Genomic DNA, 18131 nt, shown 5'->3' with positions numbered 1-18131 from the left:
AAAAAATAAAAAATGTGTAGCTTTAAAATGGGTAGATTAACGTTGGAATCAATAAAAATAACAACATCTAGCAAAGATAATCAAGTTTAGGTAATTTATGATTCATCAAATTTACTCCAAAATCCTCTTAAAGTTCTTACTATTTCATTTCTAGATTATGTGGATGGTCATATGAATAGTGGTAAGAATTAAAGAAATAAACCCGATATGAAGGAAAAATGCACATAGAATTGTTAGTTTGGCTTCTTATATTACATTATTTTGCAAATTGACTAAATAAATTCCTAAGAAACTCTGAAATTAACCTTAGAATGAGAATGTGACTAGGGTAGTTTTCATACACAACATGGGTAAAAGTGTTTAAAAGCATTATGTTTATGATTATGGTGTGACTCCTTTTATATTCGGAATATGATGGTTATCTTAGCCTTGAAACTCTATGCTTTGAACAGCTACAAGATGCTTGAAAAACTCACATGTAGGTGAGGCTCCTATGCTCTTGCAGGAGCTACATGTTTTTGCTTTTTGATCATCGAGCAATTGATAGGGCAAAGGGACAAGTGATAAGTACCCTTATTATGTAGGATGGCTTTGGACTTTTAAGAAAGCTTACCTCGGCTTTGAGTTAGTAAATTTCCTATGTTTTCAAAAGAAGTGTGATTACATATAGCCCAATTTCAAGGTTGGGCCATCCCATCGTAGGCTATGGGATGATTATCCTCTCTTTTTCGAGAGAGATTAATTTTGTACCACTCTTGCGAGGAGTGATAGTTTTGTGGACAACTTATGAACTAATATAAAGGTTTTTTTTTTTTAGTATTTGACATATGCTAAAGGCTATGTTAATGAACCCTATGTAACACATTAATAAAAGGAAGCTAATTTTATATGTTAAATAATGTAGTAGCATTTCTTGCTTAATTAAGAGACCAACCTTGAGAGACTCCAAAGGTTTACTCCAAGTATTTCTAATTAGAAAACTTTGATGCCCAATGTACAAATTACCAAGTTGAAGTTAGGGAGTCTCCTTAATGCTAGATTTCTTATTCCTTCTTTTTAGCACTATAATAATAAGATCCTATATTGCCACCTTAGTTTTGATGTCAAAATTTGGGGTATGATATAACTCTTGATTATAACACCTTTTTTTGTTGTTCTTTATCCTCCTTTGTCTTTTTATACAACACTATACATGGTTTGGCTTCCATCTTATTTACTATGTTGATGATGGGAATCACACTTGAATCACATGTCTATTTAAAGGTCAAGGGATTGTGTAAGGATCCTTGATATGAGACTTATTGAAGCATGCATAACCAACTATCTATTCATTAGAAAGCCATAGCAATGCCCATTAGAGTTTAGTAATAACTTCTGATTTTAGAAAGCTACAAAGTGATTGTATAGTGCAATATTAAAAATTTGAAAGCTAAGGATACTTGCTTCAATGTAATATATTATTACATATGTTTAAAATATTTAATAGTGTAAAATATTCAATCCTTATTAATGTATATCAATAGTATAAGATTTTTTATATAATCAAAGTTATTGCTATTAATAACACAATATTGTAGTAATAATATCTCATTAATTTTCATATATATATCTAGTATTGGTATCTATTAATACCAAACATAGCATACATATACTAATTATGTGCATTAAACTTGTATAATGACATATTTGAAAAGTAAATTTGATATATTAGGACAATTTTTAATATCAAGAGCATATTGATACTAGTAGCCATAATAATAGTTAATATTAAGGTATCGATATAATATTGATACACCAAGTTTATTAAATATGTTGTTAATATATGTGTACAAAATGTCAACATGTGTCACATTCCAAACACATTTTATATATTGAACTTGCACATAGATTTGTGTAACTCTCTCAACAAAAGTAGATTGGGCCAACCATATGTTAAATTATCACATTCTAAACATATGTAATATTGGTCTTGCACATAAACAATGTATAACTCTCCTATATTTCTTAATGAAAAACCCCAAGCTTGCATCTCCACCATAAACTTAAACTAATCAATATAGATATTGCATGTGTAAGTCATCATATCATCAAGTCACACTATCAACTTGGCTTTCAATTTATCAATCTAGCGATAGTTGTCATTATTATGTTAGATTATTGAAACTTTTTCCTATTTTTTATAAGAAGACAAATTAAAACTCACCCTACAACACTGACAATGCTTAAGAATGTCAATGTTTTTTCCTTATAGGCATTCCAATAGCAAACATTATAATGTGCTATCAATTGATTGGCCTTCTAAATATGCCATTTATGTGCATATGTATGAGTGTTAGAGATCATCATAGGTTACACATCCATATATTTTCTATAATTTGAATCCGAATAGGGTGGCCAAAGAGTTGACCAAAAATCCACGAAAAATCTAGTTTCAACGTCTTTTATGGTATGTCCAACAAAAGTAATACCCTTCATCTTAATACATGCGTTGTACCTTTAGTTAATATCTACATAGTTAATGAGTGGACTAAATAGTTTTGAAGTGAAAGTTGAAACATAAGATCATACATCTTTGCATATATGTCATGCCATCTTTTTTGGGTGATTACATCATGTCAATCAAAATATTTTAAAATTGCAGAAAGTTGCCGCTTTAAAAACTTCAAGTTCCTCTTTCTCTACAAGTGTTTGCCACAAAACCTCCCTCCAATGTTTTAATTTGCTACACCTTACATTGAGAATATCCACCATGCAAATTGGGTAGGGCTTCCTAACAATTTTATTGTCTTGCCATGGAAGATGCTAGCTTCTGGAGAAAGAAGATGGATCCCACCTTCTCTCCTAGTCCTTCCCAAACCCTTTCAAGGTGAAGCCCCCTTGCAATTAGCCAATATCTATCCAAGACAAAGAAGCCTCTAGAAAAGAAAATCGCACAGATTGCAAAATATTATTGCTACCGAGACTCAATGACAACACAAAGGCTTAGAGAGAGAGAGAGAGAGAGAGAGAGAGAGAGAGAGAGAGAGAGAGAGAGAGAGAGATTTCTCTTGAATTGTGAGAGATGTGGCGAGGCACCAAATTTTACATATTGAGTTTGCCTTTTAGAAACATGTATTCGAAAATTTTATACAAACCTATTCTTTTGCCACTTATCAAACTACAAAACATTAGATTAATATATAGATATAGGTTAATACTAATACTCTTGCTTTCCTCCCTCTCTCTCTACCCCCTATTCTTTATCTCTCTTCTTAATGAAACTTTAATTGGTTTAGATAAGAGTGTGAATTGCAAGTGCAAAATGTGTAATGTGTGTAGAAGGGGACTCAATTCTAGATCTAAAGTGGGCATGTGTGCATAGGTGTGTATGCATGCATAGATGCTTTACTTAATTCCCTTCTTCTTTGGCATGTTATAATTAAGACACCATAAGTTTAAGCTAATCAAATGCAAATTGACTTTTATACTCACATACCAATAATTTCAGAAGACATTTGTTCTTCTTACAAAAATAAGAAAACTCTTTTAAGTGTGAACTATAAACACAATATCTCTCTTTGTCTATTTAAGAAGGCTTCTACGTGTATTGTTGCAAGCATTTGGGCAACAATTTGTGGTTCAATGAACCTTGACTCAAATCTATTGGTCTAAAAACTAAGTAAATTTTGTTGAATTAATCCTTGTGTGTATACTTTTTAATATTTGGCATCTTAAGAGTAAAAACTTTGAAAGGTGGAGCAAGAGTGGAAGTGCAAGCGGAAGCAAGAGCTATGAAGGTTCAAGCAAGAGAGAGCAAGACAATATGTGTAAATAATAAAATATAAAGTGATAGTGATAGGTGGCTACCACCTACAGTGTACATGTATGTAGGCAATAAGTATAAGTAAATGTAGGTGGCTATGCATAGGTAGCCCCTACTAACAACCTCCCACTTAAAGGTGAATGTGCCTGAGTGTGGAGAAAACAAGAAAAAAGTGATAGAGTACAAAGTGTACTATAAGTACAACAGGATGAGGAATACATGTCATCTCATCCTATGCCCATCATCTTCCTAAGGAAAGCATAACATTCTATTGGGAGATATTTAGTGAGACTAAATTTATTGGATTCTTGTCAATTGAGATATTGACAAACTTTATCTGCTTGTCCTGAATCATCTCTTTGATGAAGTAATAATGGACCTCAATGTGCTTAGTCTTTGCATGAAAGACCGGATTACATGCCAATTGAATGGCACTCATATAGTCCAAATGGAATATATAGGAGTCATAGTCATACCAAGGTCTGCCACCAGATGGCATAACCATAAGGCCTCCTTACAAGCCTCAGTGAATGTAGTGTGCTCAGCTTCAATAGTAGACAATGTCATACATTTTTACACCCTGAATATCCAAGAAATAGCACCTTCAACAAAAGTGAAGGCATAGCCAAAGATGGACTTTCTACTATCTACGTGTCCTACATAATCAAAGTCTGTGTAGCTCGCAACTCTAATATCCTAGCCACCATAACAAATGCATATATTCACAATGTCCTTAAGGTATCTCATGATATCCTTCATAGCATCCTAATGTCATGTGCCAAGTATTGCCATATAACAAGCTACAACTTCCACTACAAATGCTATGTCAAGTGTAGTGGCTATGATAGCAAACATCAAGCTGCCCACTGCAAATGCATACAAGATCTTGGCCATCTCCACTTTCTCATCATATGACTGGTAACAATTTTTTTAACTAAACTTCACATGAGAATGTAATGAGCAACTAATAGGCTTACCACCTTGCATATGGAACCACTCAATGACTTTATGAATGTACTTCTTTTATGATAGGTAGAGGAGTCCTTTAGAGTGATTGCACATAATGCATATAGCAAGTATATAAGAGACATACCCCATGTTCTTTATCTCAAATCTTTTCTTGAGCCAAGTCTTCAAAGCATCATAAGCACTCCTAACAATCAACATATCATCAATGTATAACACCAAAATGATAAGGTTATCATCACAAACCTTCTTTGTGTAAAGGCATGGATCCATATCATCATGGGAATAACCCTATGAATTCATAAAGGTATCAAACTTACGATACCATTTCCTATGTGCATGCTTAAGTTCATAAAGACTCTTTGTCAACTTGTATGCTAAGTGCTCCTTGACACTTTCTCAAAGCCTTACGCCACTGCATATAAATGTTCTCATGTAAGTCTCCATGAAGAAAAGCCATTTTCACATCCACCACCATCAATACAAGTCTAGATCCATTTATGCAACTAAGGCTAATACCAATCATAGGTAGCATCTTGACCACATGTGAGAATATTTCATCAAAATCAACTCCCTTCTCCTGCTTAAAACCCTTTATAATCAATCTAACCTTATATAATGGCTTAGGGTGACTATGAATGCTCTTCAACTTACATGCTCACTTGCATGGCAATGCATCTTTTCCATTGGGAAAAGGAACCAAATCCCATGTATGGATTTTATGTAGTCAATCATACTTAGATCACATGGCCCTCTCCCAAGAGTGACTATCACCTTTGCACATTGCCTCCTTATAGATGAGTGACTTGCGAGCATCTACTACCATGACATAATGCATAAAGGGATCAAAATGATTAGGAGGACACGAGACTCTAGTAGAGCATCTTAGGACTAGCTATGAGGCATGTATGGGAAGTCCTCTATATCCAACAGCTATAGCAAGCTATTTAACTAGGGTTGGTTGTACTATAATAGGATACTTCTCTTGAAAGTTCACCCTACACATCTCAACTACTGGCTCTAGTCTCATATATATCTTTTCTTCATGGAACATGGCATCATGGCTGTGGATAACCTTCTGAGCAGCCAATGGATCTCATAGGTGATAGTCCAACTCACTTGCATCACAATATCTAAGAAAGATGCATTTGGTAGATTTTAGATCCAACTTATTATGTTTGTCTTTAGGAATATGACAAAAAGCCTCACATCCAAAGATAGCCAACTAATGCTTAATATCCCTCTCATCACAAAACTACTCAAATGCCTTAGAGACATATTCACTCCCATTGTTAAATCGTAGGCATTTCAACCTATCTCTAGATGGGTCCTCAACCATAGCAAGAAAGCACCGAAATGCAGCTAACACCTCTAATTTCTACTTAATAGGATAGGCCCAAAATTTGTATAAATAATCATCAATGGACTTCACAAAGTACTTAGCAACACCTAGTAACTAACATGCCATGTGGCCACAAACATTTGAATGAATAAGAGCCGAAGACTCACCCACGTTGTCAAAGAGTTTATTGTTCATAATATAAATCATGGGATTCTTATGAACACAGGAGAACTTCACTGGGAGTTATATGAGGAATTCGCATACAAAATTCAATCATTGTTACCCAATAACCAACTTAGTTACATAAGTTCTTTTGTATTTAGCATATGATTTTCAGTTGTACCATGTATATTGATGAAAAACAAGTCTATGGGAACAACTTGGTCAGCTGGAAGTAATTAACAGGTTGCAGGATAAATCACTTTGATTCAAGTGCAAAAATATGGTTAGAACTCAAGAAAAAGGCCAAAAGTCCACTAGGTGCACGGGACCTGAAGTAATGGACTAATGTGACCAGCAAGTGACTTGAGTAGGTCAAAAAGTGACCTGGGCCTAAGCAGGAAGTAGCCCACATTTTTCGGTGCAAAATGCGGGCCTGCACAGTCTGACTGCAAATGGAGAGAGCTAAAGCCATGGTACATGCTTTGGAGCATGCAAACTAGAGATTAACAGGAGCTAAAGAAGAAGATACAAACAAGGTGAGAGCTCCACTTATCCGTCCATTTGGTCTGACGAAAATGCATGGTATGACAGTCTATAAAAGGGGGAAATCTGAGAAAAAAGTATTTAGCCTGCTTTTATGTACGTCTTCTCTCATTTTATCTACCTTATTCTTGGTCTAATGAAGCCCGACTTGTACCCAAGTACTTGAGTGACTTTGGGGCAAGCAAAGGGTGAGGATTTTGAAAGTGTATGGGCTATTATGGGCTGAAATAACCAGTCATAAATAGGGCAACCCACTGTTCTTGTCCATTTTTATGAGCAAACAAGAGATTTATGTGGTTGTAATAGAAGAAAATGACATCTTTTCATCAAGACTTTACTCATTAATGATTAGAGGAGCTTATTCATGAGTTTATGTACTCTTTTTGAGCTTGATTATGGGCTGGAATTTTCTGTTTTAAAACAAGGTTGAAGTTAAAATTATGCTTCTTCAATGCATTTCATGTACCATTGACCCAAATCTTGAATGTAATTGAAGTCTACCAACATAATACTTGTTTCTTAGGGTTGAAATCCATCTATGTACTTGAGATAAAAGCCATTAGAGCTTGCATTTGATATTCATATTTGGATTAAGAATCTGAGTATATCCTTTATGTTATGGATTATGTATCCAAAAGCATTTGATGTAATCAAGTTAGAGTTATTTATTCCATTCATGTATGCTAAATGCATAGAAAAAACTTAGATTCTTCTTTCATATCTAAATCATTTCTAAAACCTGGATCTTGTCAAACTTCAATCTTTTTTCCTTTCCTGAACTTTGAATCCCATACTCCTCTTCTGCACTAAGCCCCGGTGGTAGACCTTCAACCCTTAACACGACGACAACGTGCATAGAGCCAAACTTTTTATAAGAGTTATGTGCTTACCTAGCATATAAACAATTATCATAAGAGTCAAAATATGAGTAGTGAAGAGACAACAAATACTACAAATGTGTAATATTTTTATTCCTCTAAGGGATATATACCCAAGATGGCAATGCCAAAGAGATACATGAGGAAGATCAATCATGGCCAAATATAATCAATAGATCTAAATACAACAAAGCCTATAGGCTGCCAACCTTGGCACCTCTAGCAAAAACATGACTAGTGGGATTAATCTTCCATGTGTTGGGGGTAAAGGTGCCTCCACCTAACTGCCCGTGTATTACTACACTGACAGTACTCGCACCTACAAAATGCAGGCAATGGGCACCCATCATCATCACTTTATTCTTTATTCTTTTAGTGATAGATGAATAAACGGAATGCTGGTCACACATTGTAACTGTTAGAGTTGCTATATTGTGAGTCTCTCTCTCTCTCTCTTGCTCTTGCTCTCCCATCGTAGCTCTCCCGTGCAAGCTTCAATCCTTCTCACCTTTCAACTAGTATTAGAGCATGGTTGCTTGAGCATTCGAGCTTGGTCTGTGACTCCTTTAGCATTCATTCAAATCCCTACACCATTAGTTCTCACTCTTTGCAGCCATATCTAACTCCTTCGAGCTTGATCGCTCTCTAGCTTCCCGAGCATCTACCTGGCCCATTTGGGCAGCCTCAGGGCATTCCTTCACAGGTATTGGAGCTCTCTTTTGTTATTTCGCTTCAGTCCATAGGTTTTGTAAAGCAGGGTAGCCATGTCCTCTTGCTTCTTGTGATGTTGTTACACGAGCGGTGATCAAGAGCAAGCCTCACTCACAACCCAATAACAAGACGTTAAGGAGTGCTGGTTGGGGTAATTGACTTTGTTGAATGCATAACACAACTTGAAAAATTAAAATATTCGATAATACACCACAAGCCACACAAAAACAAGACAAAAAACAACACCTCTTATAGCTCAAAATAATTTTTTTAAAACCCGTATGCGGGTAGAGCATCACACAACCACACAATGAAAATACCAATAATTCGACAACAAACCGTGAAATATATTCTTGTACCTTATCAACCTTGAGCCGATGCTCGACACCACAAAGTCCAGATTCTTCAACTTCGAAATTAACATGTCAAGAGTATCCTCTTGCATGCGACCCTCCTCTCACATCTCTCACAAGATGACAAGAAGACTCCAAGGGAAAGGCCCCTAGCTCTCCACTCTCTTGTCCTTTTATAGTTTTTTACATTCTTACTCACGTTGAATATGCTTTTGCTTTCCCAAAAAGCCTTAGGCTTTTTATGCCTTTAGCTTTCTCTTCGTATAAGCTTTTCAATAAGCTTTCAACCTTAATATTGCCGCCCTGCGTTTTGAAAACGTAGCTACCCTGCCTCGTCCTTTGCAAAGCTTCATCTTCTTCTTTAGTCTTTACCTTTAGCATCGTCTTCTCATTGTATGCAAAGCTCCGTTGTTGGATTCTCCTCCTCGTCTTCCATTGCTATTACTAACGTCGTCAACCTCTTGAGCTTCATCACGTAACATTTGGTGAAGTCGTTGTTCTTTATGATGTCATTGGCTTTGTCGACAGCCTCGTCACTCATCATCCTCAAGTCCTCGTCTGCAGTTTCTACTCTCCTCCTCCATTGCATCTACAACTCGATCCTTCTTCTCCACCTGACTATCGTCTTTGTCTTCTGCTCAGTCATCTTCACTCCCTTCTTTGTCGCCGTTGCTTTGTCTTCTTGTCCTTCTTTAGCTTCTCTATTTGCTTCATTCGTCACGCGTCATGCTTCCTTTGTCACCTTCAGCCAGCGAAGATCCGTCGTCAGTGCAAGTCTTTCCCCTCTAATCCTCACAAACTGTCGTCTTCAGAGCTTGTCCTCAGTCTTCAATCTACACTCTCCTACGTCTCAGTACTCTATCTGCGGCCTTCCTTAAAATCTCGTATCTCGAAGAGATCTGCCATATAATCTAATAAGTCTTCCCAAAATTTGATCACACACATCAAGTTACTCTCGACTCCTTGGTTCGTTGCGGACCATCTCCCTTCGAAGTCCCTCTCTATCATTGAAGCTTTTTTTGCTTTTCCTGTGATCTTCGCCTGTTCTTAAAATCTCGACTTACTCTATTCTTCCAACCTTGTAGCCTCATGCCAATAGCTTGATAACAGCATCTTCTATCCCACTTTCAGGAATTCCCACCTCCCAGCATGTACTATTGTATTCTCATTTCATGATGCTAGACAAAAAAAATATAGAAGTTCACATACAATCCCCAATATCTCTAAACTAACATTCTTTGGTCTTTCCACTCGTCCATGTTAAGCCCATTGATTTCAAAGAGGATGTTACTTTGTTGTTCTTGCTTGGAACTCTTAATGAGTCTTATGATCACAGCATAGTACCTGCTAAGTCAAGTGTTATAACTGAAGAGATCAATGTTATGCAGCCCGATGATATTGATGGGGATTATATCCTTGCAGTAGCTTTATCTAGTGCTTTGCAGATGACAGAGATGCACTCTATGTATGCATAGTGTTGGCTCTTGGACTCAGGCGCATCCTTTTACATGACACCTTGCCGAGAGTGGTTCCATTCATACCATTCAGTTTCGGGTTCTGTGCACTTGGGTGATGATAGGTCTGTTGAGATTGTCAACATTGGTGATGTTAGATTGCGGTTTCCTTTCGGCAGTAGTTTTGTTAAGATAGACTCCTTGCATAAGAATGAGACTTGGGATTTGGTTTCTTTGCCTAGTGGCAAGAAGGTTCTCCATGCAAATGGATGTACAAGTTGAAGAGTACCCTTGGACACCCCAAGCCGACTTATAAGGCAAATCTTGTTGCTAAGGGTTTTAAACAGGAGCATGGAGTTGACTTTGATGAAGTTTTTTCTCCTATGGTTAAGATGACCACCCTCTGCTTGGTTTTGGCCTTAGTCGCGTAGCTTGACTTGGACTTGTATCAGATGGATGTCAAGATGGCATTTTTACATGGAGATTTGCATGATGAGATTTACATGGAGTAGTCTAAGGGCTTTGCAAAACCTGGCAGGGAGCACCTAGTGTGCAGGTTGAAGAAATGTCTTTATGGCTTGAAGTAGGCACCTAGGGAATGGTACCATAAGTTTGATGCTTTTATGTTGTCACAGGGCTACAATCGTACTATTGTAGCCCAAGCCCATAATGGATATTTTCTTATTTTGGTACTCTATGTGGATGACATGCTATTAGTAGGGAAAGCTCATGAGCTAGATGCTCTTAAGGCTCAACTCAAGAAGAGCTTTGAGATGAAGGATCTGGGATAGGCCTCTCACATACTTGGTATGTGCATTAGATGCGACGTGCATCAGGGACTCCTGTACTTGTCACAAAGGGAGTACATTCATAAAGTCCTTGAGCGCTTTTGCATGCAGGACATGAGATCTATTAGCTATCCATTGCCTTCTTATGTGAAGGTATCATAGGCCAATTATCTGCAGATAGATGAGCAGAGGGCCGAGATGGCCAAGATTCCCTATGCATCCACAGTGGGCAGTCTTATGTATGCCATGATAGCCTGTAATATTTCCACGCAATAAAAGTTAGTTAGTCAGTTAGTAGTAAGATTACTAACTAAAGACTAACTAAGGTAAAAACTAACTAACGTTAATAGCTAATAATTTTTATTTAATTAAAAATATATTTTAAAATAAATTGAGAGTCATAATTTGACATTTTTCTCGGATTGACATGGACCGTAGCCACCCTTCACGAAAGTTACAACGTGATCGAGACTTATGAGCCATATTAATCACTAGTATTAATGTGTAAAGTTTGGATGGTCCAAAAATATTAGATTTTTGGGCTTAATCTCTTTGCGGACGATGGCCTCCAAGCGAAGAATGTCACGTGCGGATGGAAATCTTACAACCAGCAACAATGAAGCTTTGGGTGAAGGCACCACTGTCAATCCAACTACGGTTCCGATTGTAAGTAATGTATTTTTAAATTGATAGATGCTTATTTTGATTCTCGCATGAGGTACATTAGGCTCCATACTATGATGGATGAGAATAGGTCATGGGAAGGGATAGGCCTCTTCTCACATATTTGAAAGATGGAGTTTGCAAAGTGCATGTATTAAGGAAAGTTGATTGCACTTAGTTGCGTATAGCTTATTCCTTGATAGAGCAATTGGTTGGGGGTTATGAATAGCATAATCATAAAAAGAATAACATTAGGAATTGTGCATACAAGTATCAAGAAAATTTTGCATAGAATTGCTCTTTGATCCCAAGGGGAAAAGCAAATATGAGATGGAATTATTATCGTGTCTATTCTTGTATTGCTTGGGAAAGATACAATTAGTTTTGTTAGATTGATTGAACAACACCCTAAATGCTTTTTACTGTCAATTGATTGTTGCTTTGTGATTTGGATAAATATTTTAAGGCTTGTGTTTGATTGTAAAAGCATGGCAAGGGTTAGTAATGACAAGTAGCATGGGGAATAAAGGAATGTTTTCCTAGAAGATGATATTAGGGATGATTGCCTTGATTATGCTTGATTCTTAATTGGATTAATTAAGGAAGGATATTTTGCACGTGTGGATCATCTCCAAGATCGCACCGCGGATTACCCTGAGAGGGCACTACTCGATTCACAGGCCAATGGTCCCAACCATGGAAGTTGTGTCTCACTCCTAGGTCACTTGGGGTCATTGGAGCTCTGGACACCCCTTGCCGAGTCCGGAATGGAGTTGTAGACTGCCGTGAGCCCAGCGTCTGGAGGCGTTGGAATATCCTATTCTAGATAAAGGATGGAAATTTTGGTGCCATGTGATTTGGACCAGGTACTTCTGTTGGACAGAAGGGATACATAATTCTCTTGTATGGGCAGGAGACAAAGATTAACTTGAAGATAAGTTAAGGAATTTGTTTGTCAAAAGGACTACTTGTTTTGTTTTCGTATATGTGCTGTAAATTACGCGAACGAACCATGTTCCCTAAAAGGCTTAATTAATGAAGCTGATTTTAAATGTTACACATAAATGTGGTAGGACCTAATTAGAAAACTAAAGCTATCAAGGGAAGCGGGTGGACGGAATCCCCAACGGGTCCGTCCTACGGCACGGTGGTTCCAGAGAACTGGGAGGCTTCTCACAAGGTTTTACCGACGATGACTTTAGGTATTGTTAAGTTAGAACCCGCTTCATGCTGTTTTAGGGGACCGAAATGGGACTATGCCCTACGGGCAGAGAGGTTGAGTAGCGCATCCCTCTCGTTTTCCATTCTCTTTGAACCAAGTGCGGTATGGATCTGCTTCGGATTGGGTATCTCTGCGTAAAGTAGGATATCCAAAACCCAATGCTAGGATGCTATCAGGAGACTTTGTCTACTAGGAACCCAAATTTCAGGTCGATCCTAGTGGATTCAGTCATGGACGTTCCATTGTGAGGCGGACTCGGTGACCCTAGGTGACAAACCCCGAAACATTCCATGGGAGTGCCAGGCGGCAATGCCTAGAATCCTTTCTCGATGGACCTCTAAAACGTGCTTAGAAGGGCACGTTACATAGCCACTCATCCAGATATTTCCTTTCAATTGGTGTTGTGCCACACTGTATGGCTGTAGCTGGCAAGAAGCATTAGGATGTAGTGAAGGGTATCATGAGGTACTTAAAGGGCATTGTAACCATGTGCATATACTATGGCAGCTAGGATACACAAGTCATGGGGTACACTGACTCTCATTATGCAAGACATGCAGATAGTAGGAAGTCCACTTCTAGCTATATGTTCACCTATGCTGGAGATGTTGTCTCTTGGATGTCTAGGGTGCAGAAGTGTACGACTCTTCCACCACTGAGGCCGAGTATGTTGCAGCCACTGAGGCTTGCAAGAAGGCCATATGGTTAGGCCATTTGGTTCATGACCTTGGTATTGATGCTATCTATCCCTATACTGCATTCGGATTATATGAGTGCTATTCAATTAGCCAAGAATTTGATCTTCCATGTGAAGACAAAACACATTGAGGTGAGGTATCACTTCATACGTGGGGTTGTTGAGGACTTGTTTGTTGACCTTGTCAAGATTTCAACTAACTAGAATCCTACAGATCTACTCACCAAAAGCTTCTCTACGGAGCGCTTTGCCTTCCTAAGGAGATTGATGGGTGTGAGATGAGATGACATCTTTCCTCATCTTATTGTACATGTGTACATGTTGTACTATCTTTTTTTTTTTTTCACTCCTCACTGGGGCATATTTACCTTTAAGTGGGAGGTTGTTGGAGGTAAAGGTGCCTCCATCTAGCTGCTCATGTATTACTACACTGACAATACCCGCACTTGCAAATTGTAGGCGGTGTGTGCATGTCATCGTCACTTTATTCTTTATTTTTTTAGTGACTGATGAATAAAGGGAAGGCTAGTCACACATTGTGACTATTGGAGTTCCCACATTGTGAGTCTCTCTCTCTCTCTTATTCCAGTGTAACATGAAATGAAGTCCCCTGAATCAAGAAGCCAAGACTAAGAGTAAGAAGACAGAGCATCGATCAATTGAGTAGCATTTAGTGATGAAGTATCAAGTATGTAATCATTTGAGCTATACTCAAAGGCATTAATCTATTATGTCTTAACATTTGACTTAGAAACAATGTTGTAATCATCGAAGGACTATGCTTTCCCTTAGTGTTATTTGCACCTATCATTGTGCCTCTTATGGCATTGCGGCCTTATTTGATCCTATTGCCCACAATAGTGACAAGTAAGAGAGGATTTAGGACCGCATGACTTATTATGTGATTGCCCATGAAAGTTAGACTTATCCTTATTATGTTGTAAGCCTCTACTATGATTATTATTTCCATTACTACCTTATTTACTTGTCATTGTAAGTGCGTGAGAAGTATGGGCTACATCAATATTCTCCATGTTTACTTCCTCTATAAGCAAAGCACCCTCTACATCCTTAAGGTGAAGGCCACCTTTAGGAAGGGTTGCACTCATATTAGTGTGAAATGTGTTCCTAGACTTAAGCTGTGTGACAAGCAAGAAAAGAGACTTGATATTCTCCTCAAACTTAAGACCTTATGAAGTAAGCTAATTGAAAATGAAACAAAACTCATTTAAATGAGAAGACATAGACGTCCTTTCCTTCATGTGATGGTCCATGAGCTTTGTAAGCCAGTACAGTTGAGTAGCATGACTATGTTTATCATAGAGATCACAAATCTTTTTCCATAATGCATAAGCACCATCCTTAGTCTTAATGGCATTGAAGTATATTTTCTTTGACAATGACAAAGTGATGGGGTAGACTTACATAGCTTATCAAGATCTTCCCAATCATCTATAACATAAAGTTCTAGCTTTATTTCCTCTAGCTTCAATGGCTTAACTTGCTTCTTTTACAAAATATGTGCCAAATTTGAGTCTTCTAGTATTGGAAGTTATTGCCATTCAACTATTCTATGTTGAAGATATCACTATCATCATTGGAAGCATTTGAAGCAAAAAAGAGTGTAGTAAAAGGAATATTGAGCCAATATACTGCTATCAATAAGCAAGAAGCACTAGAGTGTTGAATGCTAGCATATGCTCTGAAAAGAATACCTCAAAACAAATTTTAGCATGGACGTTGTTCATAAAACTGTAGTAAATCATGTAACTGTAGGTCAATATGCAAAAGAATTAGCTCCCGTTACTATGGAAATTTAGGTAGCAACGAGGATGCACAATGCAACTAGTAATGTAAAGACAGAGCACAAAGCATTGAGTAATAAAGACTATCAAAACATCCAAGGTATCAGGTACATATCTGCATACCGCAATGTATATTAAGCATAAATTTACCATTGGCAACCCACTAACAATAAGTGGTATAAAGTGTCCAAATCAAAGCAAGTTAGCCCATTGTTATAAACCTTTACAACAACAGTGTATGTATAAATGTATGTATAAACTAAGAGAATATAAGAGAGTCTTTCACATTGACTCAAATGAACCAAGCTCTATATAAGAAATACCAAGTACTTCCATTAGAGAAAATGTGGAGTATCTAAAGTAGCAAACGAGGCTCAATGCCTAGAACTCATAGCATTTGAGTGCCCAAAATACATCTTGTATACATCCATGCGCATTTACCTTCTGTATGCCTTTCAGCTCATGAATATAATGTTAGAAATCAAGCTCACCGTCAGTGTGTCTTCATCTATGACCGACATCTATGACAGCTAGTGTGCACAGCTGTCTACATGTGACTACATTAAATAAGTCGGGTTAGTAGTCAATCAGTGACCTGACTAGAGTTAGTCAGTCTAGTCTACGTTTACACTAGGTCACTTTATCTTGTAGTGTGTGTGTGCTTTTCAGTAGAGTGTGTGGAAATGAAGGAATGAGCTTGAGAGCCTGAAGGCTTATGGATATGGAGTCTTTCCCTTTCTCTCTCTCTACTCTTTGAACATAGTATCAGAGCTTTATCCATGAGGCTGTGGGAGAATGGGCATGACAACTTGCAAATGAAGCCATAGTCAAAGGAAGGAATCAGCGTGGACTGCCTTCTGAAAATCGTGGACTGCCTCCTGCAAATCAGCAACCTGTGTTTGAAAATTGTGGACTGCCTCCTGAAAAACAGCAACCTGTATCTGAAAATCTGCGCCTGCTAATCTGAATGGACAACAACCTGTGTCTGAAAATCTACACCTGATGATCTAAGTGGACAGCAACCTGTGCCTAAAAATCTGCGCCCCCTGGTCTAAAAATCTGCGCCTGCTGATCTGAGTGGACAGCAACCTGTCAATCTGCAGTAGGGCACCTGGACAAGGTTCATAGAGCATGTATGCTCACTATTGAAGGTATTTGAAGTGTGCAAGGAGTAAATGCTTGTGTGGGAGCTCTGTTATGAGCTGGAGTGACAGACAAAGACCTATAATCATTTCTGAACTGCTGTAAACATGAATGGACAGCATGCATTCAGCCATTACTGACACACAGGAGCCTTGTATTACACTCAGAAAGCATCTTTGGAGCACAAGAATGTGTCAAAGCATGTATACATTGGATCAAATGTCTTGGAGCTGAGATCTCTTGCTCAGAATACTCAGATCTGAAAATCAATGACAGGCTAAAAACTGTCATACACAGTCAATGACAGAATACTCAGATCTGAAAATCAATGACAGGCCGAAAACTGTCATACACAGTCAATGACAGAATACTCAGATCTGAAAATCAATGACAGGCTGAAAACTGTCATACACAGTCAATGACAGAATACTCAGATATGAAAATCAATGACAAGCTGAAAACTGTCATACACAGTCAATGACAAGTACTGTGCATTATTGAAGCAATACAGGTCATCTTGGGGGTTCAATCATCTATATGAACTGGCCTATACATGCTGAATGCACGGAGAATTGAAGCAAGCAATGAGCATCATTGAAAACTGAATTTTGAAGCTGAAGTAAATGCAGTTACACTGTCCTGATTAATTACAAACAGCTCATGAGGTTTATGCCATTGGTCAATGAAGACAGGTTGTCTATGCCTACTCAGATGCTCATGTATTGAACTTGCCACTACAAAGTAAATATATGACATGGTCAGAAGACATTTTGGAGCTGCTTGGAGCTTGGTATGCTGAATTCTGGTTGACTGCAACCTGAAACTGAATTTGTTGACACACTCAATTTTGGACTTGAAATTGATGCTGGTTACTCACAGTTTACAGTTTTCAGACTGCATGTATGTACCCTGGCAGTGAGGTTACATAAGCTTAAGCTGAAGCAAACACATAGCTTATGTATTGACAGTTATATCTACAGTTGAGACCACTTATTTGTGGGTTGTTTTGGGGTGTCAGTGGGCTGAAATACCCTGGTTTTTTTCTGCAATTTAGTGCAGAAGACTGTCATAAACTGTTATGGACTGAACTTAGTCAGTCATACTTATTGGACTGCAGGGAGTCAGGCACTTGATAGACAGTCTATTGCATCATGGCTAATGCACATGGGACTGACAATATCACTCAGATAGTTGGAGAGAAGTTGGATAACAAGAACTTTACATTATGGAAATTTAGAATGAAAAACTTTCTAGTTGGCAGAGGTTATTGGGATTTATGTACAGGAGATGAAGTTGCTCCTGAGTTGCCTGCACACAATCCAACAAATGAACAGAAAAGAGCCTACAGGCTATGGAATGAAAGAGCATGCAAGGTGTTGCATTGGTTTTCCTTATGTATATCTGATGCTATGGTAATTCAAATCACTGGATGTGAGACTCCGAAGGATGCTTGGGACAAATTGATGAAAAATTATGGAACCATGACACATGCAAGAAAGATTCAGTTGAAAGACCAGTTCAACAACATGTCAAGGAATGGCAAGAGCATCCAGACGTATACCACGGAGATTAAGACCATAGCTGATCAACTTGCTACTATTG

Source organism: Lygodium microphyllum, chromosome 11, assembly GCF_053477565.2.
Source record: "Lygodium microphyllum isolate KBCC chromosome 11, Lygodium_microphyllum_v1.1.10, whole genome shotgun sequence".
In the NCBI taxonomy this organism is placed as follows: Eukaryota; Viridiplantae; Streptophyta; class Polypodiopsida; order Schizaeales; family Lygodiaceae; genus Lygodium; species Lygodium microphyllum.
The sequence above is the reverse complement of the archived record's forward strand: the minus strand, read 5'-3'. Positions refer to the sequence as shown.